Here is a 23,266-nt window from a genome sequence, read left to right as displayed (position 1 = left end):
CCCCATTAGGAAAAGGCTGATCTTGAGCTGTTTGTTTTGTAACGTTGTTGAGTTATGGTTTGTTGGACATTGGTTTTGTTGCATTGCATTACATTGGGTTTTTCAGATCAGCATATTGGTTTCTAGGTTTATATATTTAGATATTAGATATTTTTCATGGAATCTATAGTGGAACTTTATCAGGTTCTACTATGACACCAGGTTGTCAAACCTTTTTGTCCTGAGATCTTTTTATGTTGGATTGAAGTGTTAAAGCTAGGTGTAACCTTACACTGGACTTTTGTAAATGTGCGCAGACCTCATTGCCCTCGGGCATGGATGATAACAGGAGAAATTTCACACATTGCATCATCTGCTCACACAGGTGATGTCAGTGCATTATTAAACCCACAGCGTATTTGGACACAGTGTGATGAAGGCCTGGGCGTCTCAGCGTGTGGGTTGCGCAAATGACTGTCTTTAGCTCAGCTATTTTGTGGGCTGTTGTTTTCCTGTTGTTTTCACTTCTCTCCGTCTCTTACCCCATCTGCACAGAGAGCGAGCGATGCGATGAACTAGATCACTTCCACTATAATCAGCAGAAAGGTGTTTACAATTTTTGGCATCTAATAAGCAATACCGTTTGGACTGTTTTTGGCGCGTTTTGGAAAGAAAAGCAAATGATTCATTTGCATTCAAGATCAGCCATTCAACCCTGTTACCTAAGCTATTGTGAGAAAAGTTAATCAAACAAATGTTTTTCTTTAACTGATGGAAAATGTAAATATCAATAATTATAAAGCAACATTTGGGCCTAAACTACCTACTGATCGAGCTTAATTTAGCTACATTTACAACCCTGTTACCTATTATAGTGTAGTTTTGTTCATACATTTTTTTTTCTATTTCATCTGAAAGTAATATATATATAAAAATAGTAGAATTTGATGTTTCTACTATATTTATTCTTTATTGCCAGAAAATTTAATCAAACAAATTAAGGTTATATATTAGAAAAGCCCCAAACAGGGTTGGTAACAGGGTTGCAAAAAATGCAAACCTCATTCCATCTTTACTTGACCCTCTAACTCTAGCACTCTCTATTCTAATTTTATTTTATCTATATGTCTTTTTATTAAAAAAAATAATAATAATAATAATTATCTGTACTGCGTTAGGCTAACCAAGACTTGTAATAGCACTTGCACGTTGTTGCTCTTTTGTTGGTTTTGATTGCCTCTTATTAGGGTTCTTCATCCTTCCTTACTATTTATAATATGATAATTAAAATTTTTAGAAATAATGTTCTGTAGGGTTAAAAGTGGAGTAAGCAATTTCTGGAAGCCAATGTTGATATTTGAAATCACCAAAACAAACACGCCCCTATTTTGATAGCTCCGCCCCACATACATAATCTACGCAACCCAGGCAACGATGAGTTTTGTGAAACAAAGCAAAACTAAGAGAATAAAAAAATCATATCAAAAAGATCGGTCCTGTCTGTTGTTATTAATTCAAGCGGTGACGTTCTACGATGTTGTCCGTTGACGCTGTACGTAATCATGTCACTGGAATTCGAGTGATCACTGTCCCAGCATGCAGTGAGTCAGGGAACTTACCAGTGTTCTCTAGGGAACTGATTGAGACGCACCCCGTGTCTACACTGGATGCTGTGCGGTGCAACAAATCTCCGACAGAGAACTCCTGCCGCGTTGTATTTATGACGTGCTGACACAAATTTCAAATGATTTTCAATGATCGCTTTATCGCGTCCAGTGTAGGCAGACTTTAGCTGTTGCGGCGCGGCGCGGCGCGTCCGGTGTAGACACAGTCTTACTCACCTATCGAGAAGAGCCAAAGCAACCTCGGCATCCGATCGCAGGCCTTCTGCTCCTTGAGTTCTCTCCAGCACTGGAAAGCTGATCCGATATTTACACGAGTCCTACTTCTTGCCTTATCGTTGCACAGACATTTTCCACTTTTTAAAAAAAAAATTATCCGCCGTCTCTATCTTTCTGTCACTCAGCTCGGCTGTTCACTGAATGCTCTCTCCTTCATATCATGAGTAGACAAGTTTGTTTTGGTACTCGTCCCCGACTAAAATTACATACCCCACCTTTAATAAGCCATTATTTTATATGGTAAATCATATATATATTAGTGCTGTCAAATGATTAATCGCGATTAATCGCATGCAAAATAAAAGTTTTTGTTTGCATAATATATGTGTGTACTGTGTATATTTATTATGTATATATAAACACACACACATGCATGTATATAAAGAAAAATACATTGTTTATATATTAAATATATTTATATTTGATAAAATTTATATGAATATAAATATATACATGTACACACATGTAAATATTTTGAAAATATATGCTGTGTGTGTGTCTTTATATATACATAAAAATTATACACAGTACATACACATATATTATGTAAACAAAAACTTATTTTGGATGCGATTAAATGCAGTTAATCTTTTGACAGCACTAATATATATATATATATATATATATGTGTGTGTGTAATGTACTGTATATTTGTGTATGGTATTTCATTTTTAAATCTTTTAATAAAACAAAAATAAACATTAAACGAGACAACAAGTCTTTTTTCTCTCCGTCTCTCTTTTGGTCTCTCCATCCCTCTTTCCTTCCTTCAGCTACTCCTCCCCTTCCTTCAGTGGCAATGACTCAGGTCTCTGGAGTTTGTTTTTCCCCTTTTCTTCTCCTAACCCTCCCTTTTCTCTCGTCTTTTCTCTCGCGTGAATCCTATAAGCAGATAATGACATCCCAATAGAAGGCGTCTGTTGCTCGGTCTGGGCGTGGCCCTCTGCTATTTTCAGGCACTATCATGTGATTGGCTCAATGAGGGTATAATTATGTCCAGTGCATGAGAGAATTCACTTTCTCCCTCTCGCTCTCTCCCACTCTTGTTTTTAGTGGGGTGATGTTGTATCGTGTGGTTGTTAGGCTACAAATGGCAACTGCCGTGGTATATAATGAATAATATAATGATCATGTTTATTTCCTTTAATCGAAAAAGTTTATCTGCAGTTCACAACACACGAGTGAAAATCTAAACACATACAGGCAGGCCGTTGCTCATGCTGGGTGACTGTTTTAAGCAAAGCTACTCTTCTGTAAACACACGGCATGGCTGCGTGTGTGGAAGCGTTTGGCACTTTTTTTGAAGCGGATGGCAGCCTTGTGCCAATAGTATTTGGGGAAAAACGGAAAAGAAGGAAAGATCTGCTATAAAACAGACAGAGTGTTTTCTTACAGGTCTCTGTCTGTATGCAAGATATTAAGAGATATTTTCCTTTTTTATTTCTATCTATCTATCTATCTATCTATCTATCTATCTATCGTTCTACTGATCTATCTATCTATCTATCTATCTATCTATCTATCTATCTATCGTTCTACTGATCTATCTATCTATCTATCTATCTATCTATCTATCTATCTATCTATCTATCTATCTATCTATCGTTCTACTGATCTATCTATCTATCTATCTATCTATCTATCTATCTATCTATCTATCTATCTATCTATCTATCTATCTGTCTGTCTGTCTGTCTGTCTGTCTGTCTGTCTGTCTGTCTGTCTGTCTGTCTGTCTGTCTGTCTGTCTATCTATCTATCTATCTATCTATCTATCGTTCTACTGATCTATCTATCTATCTATCTATCTATCTATCTATCTATCTATCTATCTATAAACGGAAAAGAAGGAAAGATTTGCTATAAAACAGACAGAGTGTTTTCTTACAGGTCTCTGTCTGTATGCAAGATATTAAGAGATATTTTCCTTTTTTATTTCTATCTATCTATCTATCTATCTATCTATCTATCTATCTATCTATCTATCTATCTATCTATCTATCGTTCTACTCTATCTATCTATCTATCTATCTATCTATCTATCTATCTATCTATCTATCTATCTGTCTGTCTGTCTGTCTGTCTGTCTGTCTGTCTGTCTGTCTGTCTGTCTGTCTGTCTGTCTGTCTGTCTGTCTGTCTGTCTGTCTGTCTGTCTGTCTGTCTGTCTGTCTGTCTGTCTGTCTGTCTATCTACTGATCTATCTGTCTGTCTATCTATCTATCTATCTATCTATCTATCTATCTATCTATCTATCTATCTATCTATCTATCTATCTATCTATCTATCTATCTATCTATCTATCTATCTGTCTGTCTGTCTGTCTGTCTGTCTGTCTGTCTGTCTGTCTGTCTGTCTGTCTGTCTGTCTACTGATCTATCTGTCTGTCTATCTATCTATCTATCTATCTATCTATCTATCTATCTATCTATCTATCTATCTATCTATCTATCTATCTATCTATCTATCTATCTATCTGTCTGTCTATCTATCTACTGATCTATCTATCTATCTATCTATCTATCTATCTATCTATCTATCTATCTATCTATCTATCTATCTATCTATCTATCTATCTGTCTGTCTGTCTGTCTGTCTGTCTGTCTGTCTGTCTGTCTGTCTGTCTGTCTGTCTGTCTGTCTACTGATCTATCTATCTATCTGTCTGTCTGTCTGTCTGTCTGTCTATCGTTCTACTGATCCATCCATCCATCCATCCATCCATTTTTATAAAATCTTCTGGTTCAGGGTGGATTAACACTTCATTTCCCAGAATGCCTCACCTGTAATGAATTTCATTGAATTCCATTACAGTAAATTCCTCTTCCTGTCATTCTAATCTAACTTCCTATGGGGTGTGGCCAATTTGAATCAAATTCACACTCAGTTTTTCAGTTCTGAATTTTGCACAACTCTGAATTTGGTCCACTTTGTGGATTGCCTGACTGATGTGTAAATCAGCAATTTATTTTTATGCATTTTTTTACATTGTAAAATCTAAAATCAGATGTCTATGTTAAAAGCATTTTGATGGTGTTTGAAGGCCTCTGAAGAACAGAAATGCCGGCACCTGCAAACATGTCTGTATTGATCTGACCAGTCACAGCAGTTCATCAGTGTATCTATCATTCAGTGCGTCTGCCTTTCGTCTTATTGGCTGAGCCCAAATGACATCATGATCTGAGAGCATCATGATTTTAAGAATGAGGAGAGCTGGGCATTAACAGACGTGCGCCACATGTGAATGTACCATTCATTAACTTGCTAGGAGTGATCGTCTGGGAGCAAGAGAGCATGAACAATACGATTATGTCAGAATGAAAAAATGTGTATCCTCAAGACAGCTTAGTCTTGTCTGGTATCTTCCTCATTTCTCTCTCCCTCAGAGTCTAATCCTTTCTTCTATTTACACAGGATTAAATTCATAATCAAACGCATCCTAACAGCTGAGATGAGTCAGACAGCCATCTGGAGCTTTGAAGTTTTTGTGTGCTATGATAATTAGAGCATTTTACGAAACTATTTGGACAGAAACATTCTTTTTACGCAGTTGTGTTTTATTTATTGCCACCGGTAGGATTTTATGCATTCAGCATTGTATATCAACATCGTATAGGACATCACAATATGTTCATTAAAGACCCATGGTATTGTTTTATGAATGCTGTATTGACTTTATCTTTTATATTGAAATTGGAAGCTCACATTTCACATTGAGGGTTTCCCTGAAAACCATAAGAATTATTAATTAAATATTTTCAAATTCTTTGCGTTATTATATAAAACACTATATATTCTAATTATATAATTATTTATCATCATAATATCATGATAATGTAATATTTTAAATTTTATTATGTAAAATATTTAACATGGATTATATATTATATAAATCATTATACTTTTTGTTTCATTGAATTGAAACATTTGAATTATTGGCATGATATACAGTTATGTTTTTTGGCTAAATTTTCATTAGTCATTTTCCATCACGCTCAAGTTTTGTGACAGTCAGTGCAGATCCTTGTCTCTTCACATGATGCGAGTAAAGTTACAAATCTTTATGATTGTTCTTACACTTCAATGACTATAATTTTCTTTGCACATAGGCACCTATTTTGGCGTTGCCATAGAAAGTAATAATTTCTGGTTCAGACATGAATGCTTCATAGGAGAATCTCTGAGTTGACATTTTGTAATTATAATAATTTAAAATGTATTATAATGTCACAGTGCGGGTAACCTTGATTTGCTATTATCACTAGACTGTAAAATTTAAAGGGCAAGTGAACAAATTTGTCAAATTTCTTAGTCAAGAGAGCATTTTATTGGTCGTGGTCATTCTGTGATGCATTTTGTCAGCATTCTTTGAATAATAGAAATTTCTGAAGAACAGCATTTATTTAAAATGTTTTGTTACATTATAAATCTTTACGTAGAGCATCCTTGCTGAAAAAAAATATATATTTTGAATGGTAGAGTATTTTGTCAACTTGTACTAGTGCACTACACATCCATGAACTCAGAGCTCACAGACATGGACTAAATGGACAATAAATCTCCAATTATGAAGTCATCTGGTCTTTAACTGCATTTTAATTGCATTTGAGTGATGACTAACCGACATGAGGACAAGAAAATGGCCTTGTTACTCGATAGTCGTCGCTCTAGGTATCATCAGCGAGACGTCAATAACTGCTGATGTGTCTGCTTTGAATCATAATGCTTCTGTTCATGCGGGGCGCTGGAAAATGGATGAAATAATAAGAGGTGCATTATGCAGTTTCCTCGTGTTATTAGAGCTCGAGACACTCATTGGCTGATCGGCATCTGCTGACCTCACATTCACAGTAGATGATTTGTACAGTATGTTCTTACCCTGCGTTTTCTTTCCCTCTTTCCCTGTCTGCTCTCCTCTATATCTCCTCTCCTCTCCTCTCTCCATCAGCTGAGGCAGAGCGGAGCAGGAATGCACCAGCTGTGAGTCGTACTGCAGTGCCAGGGGACTGTAAATAGGGACGGACTGAATGTGCTTCCTGTCGGCAGACAGCAGAGAGGACATACGGGACTGGATCTGAGCGGCTCAGAGTCAGGTAGGACCGCAGACTGTCTGTGTGCCATTACTCAGAGGGCTAGACGAGGACTTCCTGTCCACCGGTGGCTTGGGAATGCTGTTAGAATGGGTTTTTCACAAGCTAAGTATGTTTGGCGTCCTGATATTCAGCGACGTGCCAGGTTAGAAGTGAGCTGGGAAAGGTTTGAAATGAGGCATTGTATGTTGAGTACGCTTTCTTTCTCTCTGTGGTTTATTTCCTCAAGTGCCCTCGTTTTTCATTCCTCTTTCTCTGCATCGCTCTAAAGGTTCTTCGGTTCAGCTATGGGGTAGGTTTTTGTTGGGAAGCTATTGGCGTGTTGGTTCCAAGTACCATTAATCTGTTTCAGCAACATACGAATGGTTCTTTAGAAAACCACAGATTGCCTCTCTTTGGAAATTCATTGGAATCTATGGAATATAAAAAAAGTTATTCTATTAAAGATTCTCTTAATGGACTATAGCTACTTGAAGGTTTTTCTGTGATATCATTGGAACTTCATTTTCATTGGGTTTTCTAGGATGTTTATTAAAACTTCTGTGGCATGATGGCAGTCTTTTAAAAGGTCATCTCATAGCATAATTGGAACTTTAACATAATTGGAGCTTTAAAAGTTTCTTGTTTGACATCATAAGGACATGTGGCCAACATGAAATTCAAGTACACCCTTTTTACTTGTTCATACAATGAAAGTTAAAGGAGTCCAAAGTTGCTTTGAGTTTTGCAGAAGAACATCACAGGTTTGGAATGACACGAGGATGAGTAAGTGATAACAGATTTTTCATTACTGGCTGAATCTTCAATGCATTAACATGCAATAACACTGAATCAGTGTAGTATTATATCCTATTATAGTTTTTGTAATATTTTGAATTGTTTTTATATTTTCTTTTCAAATTTTTGTATTTTATGCTTTTTCATTTCATTTATATTTTTGTTTTTAAAAATATTTACAAATAGTTGGTAACACTTTACAATAAGGTGTCATTTGTTAACATTGGTTAATGTATTAATTAACATGAACGAACAATGCATTTATTACTCTTTGTTAATGTTAGTTAATATAAATACATTTGTTCATTGTTTGTTCATGTTAGTTCACAGTGCATTAACTAATGTTAACAAACAAAACTTCTGATTTTAATAATGCATAAGTAAATGCTGAAATGAACTAAGATTAATAAATGCTGTAAAAGTATTGTTCATTCTTAGTTCATGTTAACTAATCTAGTTAACTAATGTTAACTAATGAACCTTATTGTAAAGTGTTACCGTTTTAATTTAGTAATTTTAGTATTTCCACTTAATCTTATTGAATTTATTTCAGTATTTGAAATTTTAGTTTAGTTTTTCATCTAGTATTTCGATTTTATATTACTTCAGATTTATTCAAACTAATAAAAATGTTTTAGTTTTAATAGTTTTAGTAAAAAGTATTCTCGTAGCTTTGTAAAATTACGGTTGAACCCCTGATGTTACATGGATTATTTTACCGATCTCCTTGCTACGTTTCCGGACGTTGATCGTGGTAATTACATTGCTGTCTGTGGGAGGGTTAGAGAGCTCTCAGAATTCATCAAAAATATCTTCATTTGTTGTTCTGAAGATGAACGAAGGTCTTACGGGTTTGGAATGACACGAGGGTGAGTAATGACAGAATTTTCATTTTTGGGTGAACTATCCCTTTAACAATAACAAAACTCCACAGAAGTATTAAAGTTCATGGCAATAACAGAAACCATTGATTACCATTGGCATAGCCATTGGAATATCATGTTCCAGGATAAAATACTCTAAAAAGTGAAGAAGTGAAGTAACCCCCCACAATCTACAGCAAACTGGCATTAACATCTGGCTCCGTTCTGATGAGAAACACCCCCTTTTGGTGATCTAATCAGTTTTACGTGGATAAAATCCTACCTTATTTTTTTTCGCATCGAGTGTTCTTTAGAGCAGTGCTTCCCAAACTTGTCCTAGAGCCCCTCTGCCCTGCGCATTTTGTATGTCTCCCTTATCTGACACACCTGATTCAACTCATCAGCTCGTTAGTAGAGACTGCAAGACATGAGTTAACTGTGTCTGATAAGGGAGACATACAAAATGTGCAGGGCAGGGGGGCCTCCAGGACAGGTTTGGGAAGCACTGCGTTAGATAATGGAAGAAAAATAGGTTAAACATTGTTTCATGTTGACCTGAAACATTTATTTTTGTCATTGTAAGAACTTAAAAGGTTCTCCAATGGCATTTGACCAGAGGCTTTATTTGAACAAATACATGAGTTTCTCTCTCACATTAGTATAAGTAACACCCGAGAGGGTTGCAGTAGTGAGATGTGTTTTTGTACCAGGTGAGTGAGTTTAGAAGAGGAACTCTACCATCGGTTCAGTCATGTGGAGCGTCTGAGATAACACACCTGGCATGAGTGAACTACAGACCTCAAGTAACCTCGCACACACACACACACACTCACTCTGTGTATGCACACTAATTCACATGCAGACACAAGTACATGCTTTCACACATGCATACAGTGACCCACATTAAAGAAATGTCAAAACATGACACAAAGATGTTTGTTACAGTAAGTTTCCAATCATAAAACTATATATTCAATATTTTGACATTATTTGTTTGCAGAAACCACTTGGTTTAAAAATTTTCAAAAAAGTGTGCTAATAACTTTTTTTAAGTGTGACTCATGTTAAAATAGTTTTTCGGGGCTTCTGTATAAAGCAATTGCAACCCTCTTCCTGTGCAAGACGTGTTGTGTTATCTTTAGCAGTGTATGAATGTTGTTTCCTCTTTTTGAAGCTTTCATATTTAGGGCGTGTATGTTAGTACGATATTCGCAGTGTTTTTTCTACATTTGGGATCTGGGAAAGTATTTACGCGTGTGAAACGAGTGTGACAAACTTCTCAGAGTCTCTGAGGAGGGCAGTGGTGTTTTCTAGGGGAAAATGACACAGCTCTCTCTGCGGCTGATACACCCAGATGCAAATAAGATAAACGCAGGTTTCCATGGTGATAGAGAGAATGATCGCTGAACACACACTCACAGTTGCTTCAGTCTGTGCTTTATCATGTGATCACACATTGAAACCGTAAACACATGCAAACACTTAAACATCTTTAATGCAGTGTTTTGCATGCATGCTACTCTAGGCTTGGTCGTGCACTGTGACACACCAGGGCATACGTTAGTATCTGTCCCAGGATGCATTGCGGTGAGCCACATTGGCTGGTGACCCATGTGTGAGTTCCTGTCTCGCTCTCAGTGGAGATACAGCTCTTGCACTACACGCGGGTAAGAACTAAACTAACAATATACAAATATACATGTTTGCATCTATAGTTCCGAAATGATTTATAAAAGGGAATTTCTGAAAAAAAAGTGCATCTTTCATAATGAATTTATATGTGTATTATATATTGCTTTAGAAAAGCTAACAGTTCCACTCTGTGATGTAGATTTTTGACCTTTTGAGTAGTTTTTTTGCTTCTAGTCGATTTATACTTTTTGTTTTATGTGCGTAAAGTTTTGTATTATGAATATTTTGAAAATCCCCGATTTGTTTCAGCAGTCTGTTGATATGTATTCAGTATGTATATACTGTACACTGTAAAATAATCTTTTTAAATTTGTAAAAAAAAAAAAGATCTTGACCGTAAAATGATTTTTTTAGGCATTTTGGTAACTTTATATTTTGCAGTTTGTTACCATAAAAATATTCTATTAAATACTATACATTTAGTAATTATATTTCAATATATATTTCAATTCTTACTATATTTGAATACATTTAATTGTATCTGGTTACTTACTGTACACTTTATGCATATTTACATTTACATTAGAACATTTTTTCAGTGTGTATTCTAACACGCTTGACCACTTCCTCTTGTGTCTCTTTGTCTCATGAACGTTCGAGTTCTGGTATGCAAGCCATTTACATGGCCTTTTATATATATATGTATACATTTCCAATTTATGAAGTTGTTGCCTTTGCTGAAGAATCATAGTAGCTACCGATCGCGCTCTCTCTCCTCTGATATTGCTTCACAACTTATTTGATTATATTCAAAGTCAGTTTGAAGAATCAGTGATGTAAATCTGCTGCCAAGCGCCATTGGCTGTGTAAAACACACGCGACATTGCTTCTGAATGTATGAGATGTTCAAAAGACGATTTGTTATTAGTACATTAAGCAGTTTTTTTTCTCTTGTGAGGTGTTAATGTAAGGTGTGACGTGCTTTTTGTTTATTGCATCTGTGACGACCCATGTGTTATGCGTGTCATCCCTGGGCGACTTGTGTGACCGCTCCGCCTCTCAGCTAATTGTTCTCTGATGGGTTCATCGAGGACACCTGCTGTTGGTTTCCTGTCTCGTCCTTTTAAAAGCTGCATGATCACTGGCCTGGGGGGCGGCACTCTGGACCTGGTCTTGTTTGGTTTTGGTTTAATGTTATTTTACTTTATGCATCCAACATTACTTCAGCTCATTACATTTCATGCATTCACTTAACTTTACACCACTGATTTCTGACTGCTTCATGTTATATTGTTTTTTTTATGTAAAGTTCTGTTTTGTTAATAAATCTTATATAATATCCGCACTTTCTTGTGTGTCCCCGTTTTTGTTACGTCCTTTTCGAGCCATGGGGCGTAACAAATGGGGGCTCGTCCTCTTCATAGTAGAATTAGTTCGGTAGTGTAAGAATGATTGAAATGTTTGATAAATTTGTTAGTTTTTTCGTGTGTTGTTTTGGATTTCATTCATTCGTTTGAACACAGTTTGAAACGTTTATTTGCTCGTGACGTTTTGAGGGAAATCCGATTTGAATAGTTTGGCGTCACGTTGCAATTTAGTCGTGTTAGGGGACACCTGAAAGTGATCGCCGTTTGAAGTCATGAACAGACGGGTAAGTGACTCTTGTGCAAATTTGCTTATTTAACTTGGAGTTTTTCCCAGTTAGGCTTAGCGACGTGTTTCTTTTGAGACATGTCGTTTTGTTTTTGTAGTGTTGTGGTGAAAGCGGGTAGTAGCGGTTGTCTCGGGAGCACTTCCATGGTGTTGTGATTGTCGCTGGTTTAACCGGTTGCAATTTCACCCATTGGGTTCATGTGCTTAATTTCCCCCCGCCGGTAACTGCATGAAGATTAGGTTTTAGTAAGTTAGATAGGTTGCTTATTTGAAAGAGGTAGATAGGGGGAAAATTCCAAGTGTTTGATTGCGCAATTAGTTGCTTACGGTCTGTGAAGGGTTTTATGGCTAGTGTTGAAAAGTTTGCTAAATCGCCGTCACATGTATTGTTGAATAAATGCACAAAAGAGCAACTCTTAAGAATCGCGGAGTTTTATGAAATTAAAATTAGTGATAAGAGATTCAAAGAAAATACTATTAAAAGTGAGTTGAAAAATAAGTTGATGGAAAAAGGAATTTTATCAATTGAAATGGAGCAGACTGAAGACGTGCAGGCACAGTCCGGTCGCATTTTTTCCAACAAATTTGATTCATCAAAAATATGTAACTATTGTCATGGAAAAGGACATTGGAAAGCGGACTGTTTGGTACTTAAAAGTAAAAATAAACGTGTTGAAACCAGTAAATTTAAGCCTGCTGCCATCGCCAATTCTGTTCATTTAGGTGATTTTGAGCCTGAGACTAAATTTTCTAATGATTATTTGTCTACTTATGCTCCTTTCATTACAGAAGGTCGAGTGTCATTGTTGGATGGATCTGTGGAAGTTCCTATTAAAATTTTGCGTGACACTGGAGCTGTGGATAGTTTCATTTTAGAGTCCATTTTGCCATTTTCCTCGCAATCTGAAACTGGAGAGAGTATGTTAGTTCGGGGAATGGGTTTGAATACACTATCAGTTCCTTTACATAAAGTAAAGCTTCATTCCGATTTGGTGACTGGTGAGGTAGTGGTAGGACTGCGTCCTGTTTTACCAATTGAAGGTGTTCACCTTATTTTAGGTAATAAATTGGCTGGAGACCGTGTTTGGCCTAATGTACCTTTGTCTCCTGTGGTTTTGTCTGAGGGGGATGTTATCCAGGTAGTTGTAAAGGGAGACCCTGTGGCTGTTGCAACTCGGTCTATGACTAAAAATGCTGAGCGTGTGCTGACCGGTGAAGCCAAAAGAGTGCCGAAGGCAGCTGTTTCTCTTTCAATGCCTGATTTGTCTGCTCTGTCTTTTTCTTTCTCCTCAGATGAATGGAGTAAGGAACAACATTCAGATTCTTCATTGGCTGAATTATTTGCTCTTGTTTTTTCTGACAGTGATGTACCTGATGTTGCCAGAGCATACTTTGTTCAGGACGGACTTTTGCTGAGGAAGTGGAGTCCTCATGGTGAGGATTTTGTTGGTGATCCTGTTGTTCAAGTGGTTGTTCCCACAAAGTTTCGTTCTATTGTTTTGGAAGTTGCTCATGATAAATCTGGTCACTCTGGGGTCAAGAAAACCTATGATCGGGTTTTGCGTTATTTTTTTTGGCCACGGTTAAAGCGTGATATTTCAAGTTACATTAAAAAGTGTCACACTTGTCAAGTTAGTGGTAAGCCAAATCAGAACTTAAAACCGGTTCCGTTGAATCCCATTCCAGCAGACTGTGAACCCTTTGAACATGTTGTTGTGGATTGCGTGGGTCCTCTACCCTGTTCAAAGTCAGGAAGCAAATATTTGCTTACCATTATGTGTCTAGCTACCCGTTTCCCTTCTGCCTACCCTTTGCGCACAATTACATCACGGTCAATTGTAAGAGCTTTGTCACAGTTTATGTCAATTTTTGGTATTCCTAGAATCATTCAGAGTGATCAAGGTGCCAATTTTACATCTCATCTCTTCCAACAAGTTTTGAAACAGCTAAGAATTAAGCATAATCTTGCTAGTGCATATCATCCACAAAGTCAAGGAGCGTTGGAGAGGTTTCATCAAACTTTGAAATCTCTCCTTCGTGCTTATTGTGTGCAGTTGGATAGAGATTGGGAAGAGGGATTGCCCTGGTTATTACTGGCTGCACGTGAGGTTGTACAAGAAAGCATTGGATTTAGTCCTAACGACTTAATTTTTGGTCACAAGGTTCGTGGCCTTTTGGCTGTTCTTCAGAATTCAGTTAAAAGTTCAGATTCACCAAAAAATTTACTTTCATATGTTGATGGATTTCGTCAGAGATTGCTTCAAGCAAGACAGTTGGCCAGTGTTAAGCTTGAAAAGCAACAGGAAAATATGAAACGTCTGTATGATCGTAAAACTGAACGTCGTGTTTTTGAACCAGGAGACCAGGTTCTTGTGTCACGTCTTTTGCAGTCTTCTCCTTTTGAAGCAAAATTTGAGGGCCCATATGTGGTAAAACGTAGACTGAGTGATGAAAATTATATAGTGGCAACCCCGCATCGGAGGAGATCTACTCAGTTATATCACGTGAATTTGTTGAAACCATACTATGAGAGGTTTAAGTCGAATAGTGAAAGTTCTATTCATTCAGTACTATTTGCGGTGTCTGATATTAAGTTTTGTTCAGGCGAGAAAGAGTTGGCGAAAGAGGGTTATGAACCTGATGATAGTGTTTTGCGTGGACGACTAAATAATACTGATTCTTTGGAAAATCTTGCCGCTGCTCTTGTTCACTTGCCACCCTCACAGTCTGTGGATTTGATTTCTTTGTTGCAGAGTTTTCCAGAATTGTTTGGAGATACACCAACACGAACCGATTGGGCGGAACATGATATTGATGTGGGTAACGCTTCTCCTATTAAACAACGTTATTATAGAGTTTCACCAGAGAAACGAAAGTTGATGGAAGCAGAGATCAAGTATATGGTGGGAAACGACATAGCAATTCCTTCGAATTCAGACTGGGCATCTCCTTGCCTGCTGGTTGCAAAGTCTGATGGTTCGGTAAGGTTTTGCACAGACTTTCGTAAACTTAATGGTATAACAAAGCCTGATTGTTTCCCACTTCCACGAGTGGATGATTGCGTTGACCAGGTTGGGTCTGCCAAATTTGTAACCAAGCTTGACCTGCTGAGAGGGTATTGGCAGGTGCCTTTGAGTCAAAGAGCTCAGGAAATTTCCTCGTTTGTAATTCCATCAGGCCTCTTTTCGTACCGGGTCATGAGTTTTGGGCTAAGAAATGCACCTGCCACCTTTCAGCGGCTGATGAACCGAGTAGTTTCAGGCCTCGAGGGGTGTGCGGTGTATTTAGATGACCTTGTAGTGTTCAGTGATAGTTGGGATTCCCATTTAAAACGCTTGTGTGCTGTTTTGAGGCGTTTGTCAGAGGCCAAACTGACCGTGAATCTGGCAAAATGTAGCTTTGCTCAGGCTACTATAACCTATCTTGGCAAAGTGGTGGGGAATGGAGAGGTACGGCCTTTAAGTGCTAAAGTTCAGGCTATTTGTGACTATCCTGTTCCTACTACAAAAAAGGAGCTTATGCGTTTTTTAGGATTGGTAGGCTACTACCGTTCCTTTTGCCGTAATTTCTCTTCAGTTGTCGCACCGCTCACTGATCTTTTAAAGGCCAAGGCAAAATTTGTTTGGTCATCACATTGTGTACTGGCTTTTGACAATGTTAAATCTCTGTTGTGTTCTTCTGCTGTGCTCGCTGCCCCTTGTTTTGAGCGGCCTTTTTCGTTACAGGTGGATGCAAGCCAAGTTGGTGCAGGGGCTGTCCTCCAACAGGACGATAAGGAGGGCATGGTCCGCCCTGTCAGTTTCTTCTCTCGCAAGTTTAACTCGTATCAACTGAATTATTCTGTGATAGAAAAGGAAGCTTTGGCTTTGATTTGGGCATTACAACACTTTGATGTGTGTAAAAAAGGCCACCTCTCAAAGTGAACTCTTCCGAACCCTCCCGCCTGTGTTCGCGATTTGGACTGTTCCAAACTTTCCGCCGGAGTAAAAAACCCAAGACAGTATTGAGGCTGGATGTGTAGATGTTTATAGTCAATAGTTAATAAGTTTTAATCAGTTAGAAGTGCACCGTTTAAGGATTGTGTGGATATATGTGTGTGTGCAGCTAATCGTAAGTACATTTACATAATTTAAAGTATGATAAGTTCTCGAAAGAGATTAATGATCGCTACAGCGGCATTCCGCCTAAATGTTTACATTGTTAACTATATTTGCTCATTATCCTGTTGAAAATGTTATAATTGTCCTAAGTTATTTGTTTGTTAGAGTATTTAATGTTATATCGCATATTAGGTTATAATGCGTAGACGCAACGCATCTCAAAGAACATGTCTGGGCTTGTTCACCTGACAAGTTAGGCACGTGCGTTAGGCACGTGAGTTACACACCCAGTGCAGTAGTGCGATCATTTATAGAACTTCGATCTGTATCTGTATCTATATTATATTTATATTGTTTACTTCATGCTAAGTTCACTGTCATTTACAATGCTTTAACTTATGAGTATTCAAGCACTGCTATAAAGATCTGTTAATATGTATTTATTCAAATATAATATAGATACAGATACAGATCGAAGTTCTATAAATGATCGCACTACTGCACTGGGTGTGTAACTCACGTGCCTAACGCACGTGCCTAACTTGTCAGGTGAACAAGCCCAGACATGTTCTTTGAGATGCGTTGCGTCTACGCATTATAACCTAATATGCGATATAACATTAAATACTCTAACAAACAAATAACTTAGGACAATTATAACATTTTCAACAGGATAATGAGCAAATATAGTTAACAATGTAAACATTTAGGCGGAATGCCGCTGTAGCGATCATTAATCTCTTTCGAGAACTTATCATACTTTAAATTATGTAAATGTACTTACGATTAGCTGCACACACACATATATCCACACAATCCTTAAACGGTGCACTTCTAACTGATTAAAACTTATTAACTATTGACTATAAACATCTACACATCCAGCCTCAATACTGTCTTGGGTTTTTTACTCCGGCGGAAAGTTTGGAACAGTCCAAATCGCGAACACAGGCGGGAGGGTTCGGAAGAGTTCACTTTGAGAGGTGGCCTTTTTTACAGCCGCCCCCAAATTCACACTGTGAATTTGAACAAGAAGAAAGGCCTTACTAAGTATTGAAATGTCATTCAGGCAAAGCAGGTAGGCAGATGATCTTTGTCACTGGCCTTAGGTAAGTCCTGTCCTTCACCTTGATATTAGCCGATCTGACTCTGTTATCCTTCCCGGGGAAAACTTGAACAATCCTTCCAACAGGCCAGAGTGCGCGAGGTAGCTGTGGATCTACAATCATAACAGTTTTACCTGTCTGTAGGTTATCTGTTTCTGACATCCATTTTTGTCTGGTCTGAAGGCTAGGTAGATAGTTACGGATGAAATGCATCCAAAAGTGATCAGCTAGCAGCTGACTATGCTTCCATCTCCGTCTACTCAGAAGCTCAGAATCCTGGTATGCCACTTGCGGAAGTGAGGCGTCCCGCCGCCCCATCAACAAGATGTTAGGTGTAACTGGGTCTGGGTCAGCGATATCTGAAGATGTGTAACCAAGGGGTTTGGCATTGAGGATCCCCTCAATTTCAATGAGAACAGTCCGCAACACTTCTTCCGTGACTGTTTGGGCTCCGAGGGTCACTTGCAGGGCTGTTTTCAGGGACCGAATTTCTCGCTCCCAGCATCCACCGAAATGTGGGGCATTAGGTGGATTGAATGAAAACTTGATTTGCTGGCTTGCAAGTTGAGTTTGGAGCTCAGGCTGAAGAGCAGCGTAGGCATCCCGAAGCTCCTTTTCCCCACCTTTGAAATTCGTTCCCTGATCTGATAGGATTTCAAAGGGTTTCCCTCGTCGAGCAATGAAGCGACGAAGGGCCATCAGGAATGAATCACTGTCCATACTTGCGAGGAGATCAATATGCACTGCACGGGTGGTCATACACTTAAAAATAATACCCCAACGCTTCTCATTTCGGCGTCCAACCTTTATGAGATAAGGACCGAAGCAATCTATACCAGTTGAATAGAAAACGGGCTGGTGAATTCTTAACCTGGCAGGTGGGAGGTCTGCCATCCTTGGGGGATGTGGTTTGGCCCGCCATTTTTGGCATTCTGTGCATTGCCGTTGATGATGTCTCACTGCTGCACGTCCTCGTAATATCCAGTATTTTCTCCTGAGCTCTGCAAACACTCTCTCTGGTCCAGGGTGATGCAAGCGGTCATCATAATCTCTGATGATCAGTTTGGTGAGCGGGTGATGTGGGTCAAGGACAATGGGGTGAATGGTATCTTCTTCTAGTTGACCGATTAGTCTGAGGCGACCACCAACCCGTATGAGATTTGTACTGTTATCTAGTTCTGGAGCTAGGCACAACAGTCGACTATTGCTTGGTAGAGATTTACCAGATTTCAAGTGCAATATCTCATCAGGGAATGATTCTGCCTGGATCTGTCGGAGGGCTGTGAGCTCAGCTTCTTTATAGTCTTCTGCAGTTGCGATAGAGGGGGAGCTTTCAGCTGATGGATGTATAAGAGCATTTAGGTAATCTGTGAAGGTGCAAAATCGATGAGGATCTGGCAGTGATAGAGCAGAGGTTAACAGTCCACAGAAGGTCGACTTCTTTAGCTCACTGTCTTGATTTACATGGCTTAATGGTGGCATCTCTGGCCAGCGGTCTGGTATTTGTCTGAGGAATGCTGGGCCTTGGTTCCATCTGCTTTCTCTGTTGAGATTAGAGGGAGACTTTCCTCTTGTAATGGCATCTGCGGGGTTATCGGCAGACTGTACGTAACGCCAAGTGTCAGATTCAGTCAAGTCCTGTACCTCTGCCACTCTGGTCCCCACAAACACCTTAAAGCGGCAGGAGTCTGATAAAAGCCAGGTTAGCACTGTGGTGGAATCAGACCACAGCGTAACACTACTGAGTGGTATTGTTAGCTCTGCCTTCAGGACTTTAGCAAGCTGTGCACCTGTGAGTGCTGCACACAGCTCAAGGCGAGGGATGCTCTGCTGTTTCCTGGGAGCAACACGGGACCTAGCTGTTACAAAGGCTATCTCCACTTTACCTTGAGGGTTCTCTGTTCTCAAGTAGGCCACAGATCCATACGCCTTCTCTGAGGCATCACAAAAGATGTGAAGTTGCCTAATACTAGTAGAGCAGTCCATTTCTTTGCTGCAGTAACATCTGGGCAAACTGATATTCTGCAGATCTTCCAATTCACCTTCCCAGTGTTTCCAAGAATCTAATAAGTCCTCTGGCAGCCTTGGGTCATCCCACTCCCTCTGTTTGTCCCACAACCTCTGTACTATCACCTTGGCTCGAGTGGTAAAAGGTATGATGTAACCAAGGGGATCATACTGGCTGGCAAGGATCTGGTAAATACTTCGCATTGTGGGCACTTTATGGTCCGATTTGCGTCGTTTGTAAGAGAGGGTATCTGATTGGCAATTCCAGTGCAGGCCAAGAGTTGATTCCTGAGCTTCTTGGTGGCCTTCGCGGAGCCAGAGGATGCTACTCTTAGACTGAATGTCGGCTGGCAGATGGCTGATAACTGAAGGGTCATTGCTAGCCCACTGCCGTAGCTCAAAGCCACCAGATGCTAGAAGGCTGCAAAGTTTGTCTACAAGATTCTTAGCCATGTCACAGGAAGCAAAGCTTTGTAGGCAATTGTCCACATAAAATGACTTCTCCACTGAAATTCGTGTGTCTTCTCCAGGCTGGCTGTGATCTAGAACGTGCTTCTGTAAAGCAAATGAGGCACAACACGGACTGCAAGTGGTCCCGAAAGGCAGTACCTGCCATTCATAGACATCTGGGATTCTGTCTCTCTGCATGTCTCTCCAGATGTATCTCAGCAGTGGTTTATCCTTTGGCAAAAGGCGTACCTGATGGAACATGCCACGGATGTCACTACTGATGGCAACGGAGTGCTCCCGGAAACGTAGAAGGACTGCCAGGAGAGATGGACCAAGTGTTGGACCAGGAAACAGAAGCTCATTCAGGTTGTGCCCTTGGTATGAGAATGAACAGTTAAAGACCACCCTGTTCTTCCCATTATGCTGCACTATGTGGTGCGGGATGTACCAGGCTTCCTTTGTCTTGTCCACTTGCTCCTGCCCAAGTTTGACAACATACTCAGCTTGCACTAGCTTGGCCAGCTCCTCTTGGTATGCTGCAGCTAAATCAGGGTCCTTTTCCAGCCTTTTCTCAATTCCTCTCAACTGTGGTAGGACAGCTTCCTTTGGTGCATAGAGACGAGGCATGTTCTTGACACGGAGCAGAGGAGTAGCATATCTCTGGACACCATTAACCTCCACTCTCACTGTATTTTCTTGCAGAAGCTGAATGGACTCTTTGTCTTGGCGTGATCTGGTGATCACCTTTTCACTCTGGTAGGGTAAAACATCCATTTGCCACAGTCTCTCCACATTTGCATAAAGGTCGTTGACAGGCCGCAGCGAGGTGAAGAAGCATTGATCAGGGGAAAGATGACTGCTCGAATCTTCAGTTGGACCCTGCAGTGTCCATCCTAGACGTGTTCTAACTGCTGCTGGCCCACCAGGGGGCCCCAGTCGGACTGGTTCTATGGGTGTAAGGAGGTGGGGGCAATCAGAGCCAATGAGAAGAACGGGGTGTACTTTGTCCAGCTGTTGTAGAGGTAACCCAGCAAGATGTTTGAATTTCCGTTGCAGAACACTGACTGGGTGTGTATGTTCTGCTAGACCAAGTGCTTTGGCTGTGAAGGCATTACGGATCTTGTAAGCTTTGCTGGGGTTAACCGTTGGGGACACAGTAAAAGTCACCGCCGCCCCGTGAATGACCTGGGTGTCCTGTCTCACTGTACGGAGTACAAGGTCCTCTGGCTCCCCCGCAAGTCTTAACTTCTGCATTGCATCATGCAGAATGATGGTCCGTTCTGATCCATCATCTAATACGGCATAGGCCTCCATTGACACGTTTCCATTCCTGATCAGAACCTTAGTCACTTTGAGCAGCACTTTACTGCCGGAGGTTGGGCGGTCAACATATAAAACTGCACTGGAAGGAGCTGCACTTGGCTGAGATGGCTTGCCCTGGTCATTGACATCATGCAGTACCAAAAGGTGCTTCTTGTTGCAAGTTGGGCAGAGAGTCTTTAGTGTGCAGTTAACTGCTTGATGTCCACGACCACAACGCCAGCATCGGTTCTTTGTCTTTATCCAGTCTATCTTCAGGTCTTTGCTAAGATGTTTGAAGTTGTCACAGCCATTCAGATAATGTTTATTATTGTCACAGTATGGACAATAAGCTCTTACTTTCTCTTCTCTGACTGAAGCTGGTGTGGAATGTGACTTGTCAGTACCAAGTAGAATGGTGGTCGGTCTGCGAGGCTGCTTAGACTCTCTTTTCACCTCTCTGTCACGCACTGAAGATTCCTGCCTTGGGTAACAAGCGTACTGGCTATGGTCTTCCTGTACTTGAAGCTCATATTCCAGCCAATCAGCGAAGTCCAACAAGGTGGGAATAGAGACTTGCAAAGGGTGGGTGTACCGCTTGAAACTCGATCTGAGGTCATGTGGCAGTTTACTCAGGAGTCGAGACACATGTGACCCACATTCCAGCTCTACAGTACCTTTGTGGCCCAGTTGCTGCAACATACTGACAAGTGAGCGCACCTGCAGTCCAAACATCCTGAAGGCCTTTACATCTCCACTGCGTATATTAGCTCCATCCATCAGCTCAGCGATTCGTTGCAGGGCTAATTGGTGGGGTTGACCATACATCTTATCCAGAGCTTTCATGGTGTTGGTGAAGGGAAATCTGGAATTGCTATAAGAGTCTGCCATCAGGAGGGCCTCCTCCAACTTCAGATGGTCTGTGAGGATTTGAAATTTGAAACGTTCTGTGGCATCGTCAGGCAGGATGTTCTCTAAAGCAATTCTCAGTCTTGAAAACTCCCTAGGGTCAGAAGATGTCAGGTAGGGGATGGTAGGGGCTGGACCTCTGTAGATTTTCTCTTGGGTAGATGAAGGTAAAAGATGTTTAGAAATGTATTCAACTTGGTCTGGCCTCCTCCTATCCTGTGATGGAACAACAGACTTAGGCAGTTGAGGTGGCTGAGAATATGCGGGAGAGTTGGGATACCTGAACTGAGCTGAGTCACTATAATGTGCTGTAAAGGAAGGTCTCTCATAAGTGGAGGAAGAAATGTTCACGTTTCTCAGATCTTCAGTCAGCTCTGAGCTTTCCTCTGGCACAGCTGGCTGTGGCGGTCTCTTAGTGGCAGATGGTGGCAGTCTGGAGCGTGGAGCTGGTATTGGGCGGTATGGCTGTGGAGTCTGAAGGTTGACTGCTGGAGAGTGAGAGCGTGGTGATGGCATTGGTGGAGTGACTAACTCAGGTGTAAATATCCGCTTCGATTTCAAGTCTTGAAGCTCATGCCAAAGTACTGCATTCTGTTGACGCATCTCTTGGAATGCTGAAACGATCTCAGGGAGCTGGCTGGATTGTCGTTGCAAGGCTGCGTTCTCCCTCTTGATCTCCTCAAGCATGGCTGTAAGCCCTGGCAGCTGTTGCACTTGTCTTTTCAATGCTGCATTCTCCTCTCTCAGCTTTCCATAATTACTGTCCCATTGGTCGGTCAATATCCATTCTGCACATTCCGATGCTTGGCTCACTGGTGAAGTGGATCTGGAATGACCTGTAGTACTTGCTGGTTCATCCTCCTGTAATCCTTGGCAGGTAAGTGACCGTGATTGTTGTCGATGAGGCCCAGGTACACTGAGCTCAAAATCTTCTAAGTAGGCTGGAGGGTTAACTTGTCGCCTTGATCGCACAGCAGGAGCTTCTCTTTCTGGGTGAGACATTTCTGTAGCAATCCACAGATCCGGCTCGAAGGACCATATAAAAACTGTTGTCTACTCTTGTCTAACTCAGGTTCGGATTCATTGAACGGCTACAGGATGTCCGGCTAGAACATTAGGTCTCACACCAGGAATGTACTTCAGGGTGATTTATTGTGCAAATAGGTGTGTGGTTCTGTAAATATAAAACAGTATACAAATATAATGAATAAATACATATTAACAGATCTTTATAGCAGTGCTTGAATACTCATAAGTTAAAGCATTGTAAATGACAGTGAACTTAGCATGAAGTAAACAATATAAATATAATATAGATACAGATACAGATCGAAGTTCTATAAATGATCGCACTACTGCACTGGGTGTGTAACTCACGTGCCTAACGCACGTGCCTAACTTGTCAGGTGAACAAGCCCAGACATGTTCTTTGAGATGCGTTGCGTCTACGCATTATAACCTAATATGCGATATAACATTAAATACTCTAACAAACAAATAACT

At 40.2% G+C, this 23,266-nt stretch overlaps 1 protein-coding gene across 26 annotated transcripts in view; it reads left to right on the top strand.

Annotated features, from left to right (window-relative positions):
• Positions 1-6,825: 6,825 nt before the first annotated feature.
• LOC306846223 (muscleblind-like protein 1) overlaps positions 6,826-23,266 on the top strand; it is a 65,066-nt gene continuing 48,625 nt past the window's right edge. For 5 of the 26 annotated variants that reach the window (XM_079379419.1, XM_079379410.1, XM_079379402.1 and 2 more), the window contains exon 1: positions 10,074-10,274. The gene's annotated coding sequence lies outside the window, so the exon portion shown is untranslated. Of the gene's footprint in view, positions 6,971-10,030; positions 10,275-23,266 lie in introns of those variants that run through there. The other 21 variants (XM_079379438.1, XM_079379418.1, XM_079379401.1 and 18 more) reach the window with 12 other exon arrangements.

The sequence above is a fragment of the Barbus barbus genome (assembly GCF_936440315.1).
Source record: "Barbus barbus genome assembly, chromosome: 26".
In the NCBI taxonomy this organism is placed as follows: Eukaryota; Metazoa; Chordata; class Actinopteri; order Cypriniformes; family Cyprinidae; genus Barbus; species Barbus barbus.
Note: the sequence above shows the minus strand (reverse complement) of the source record. Positions and strands in the feature narration are given on the sequence as shown.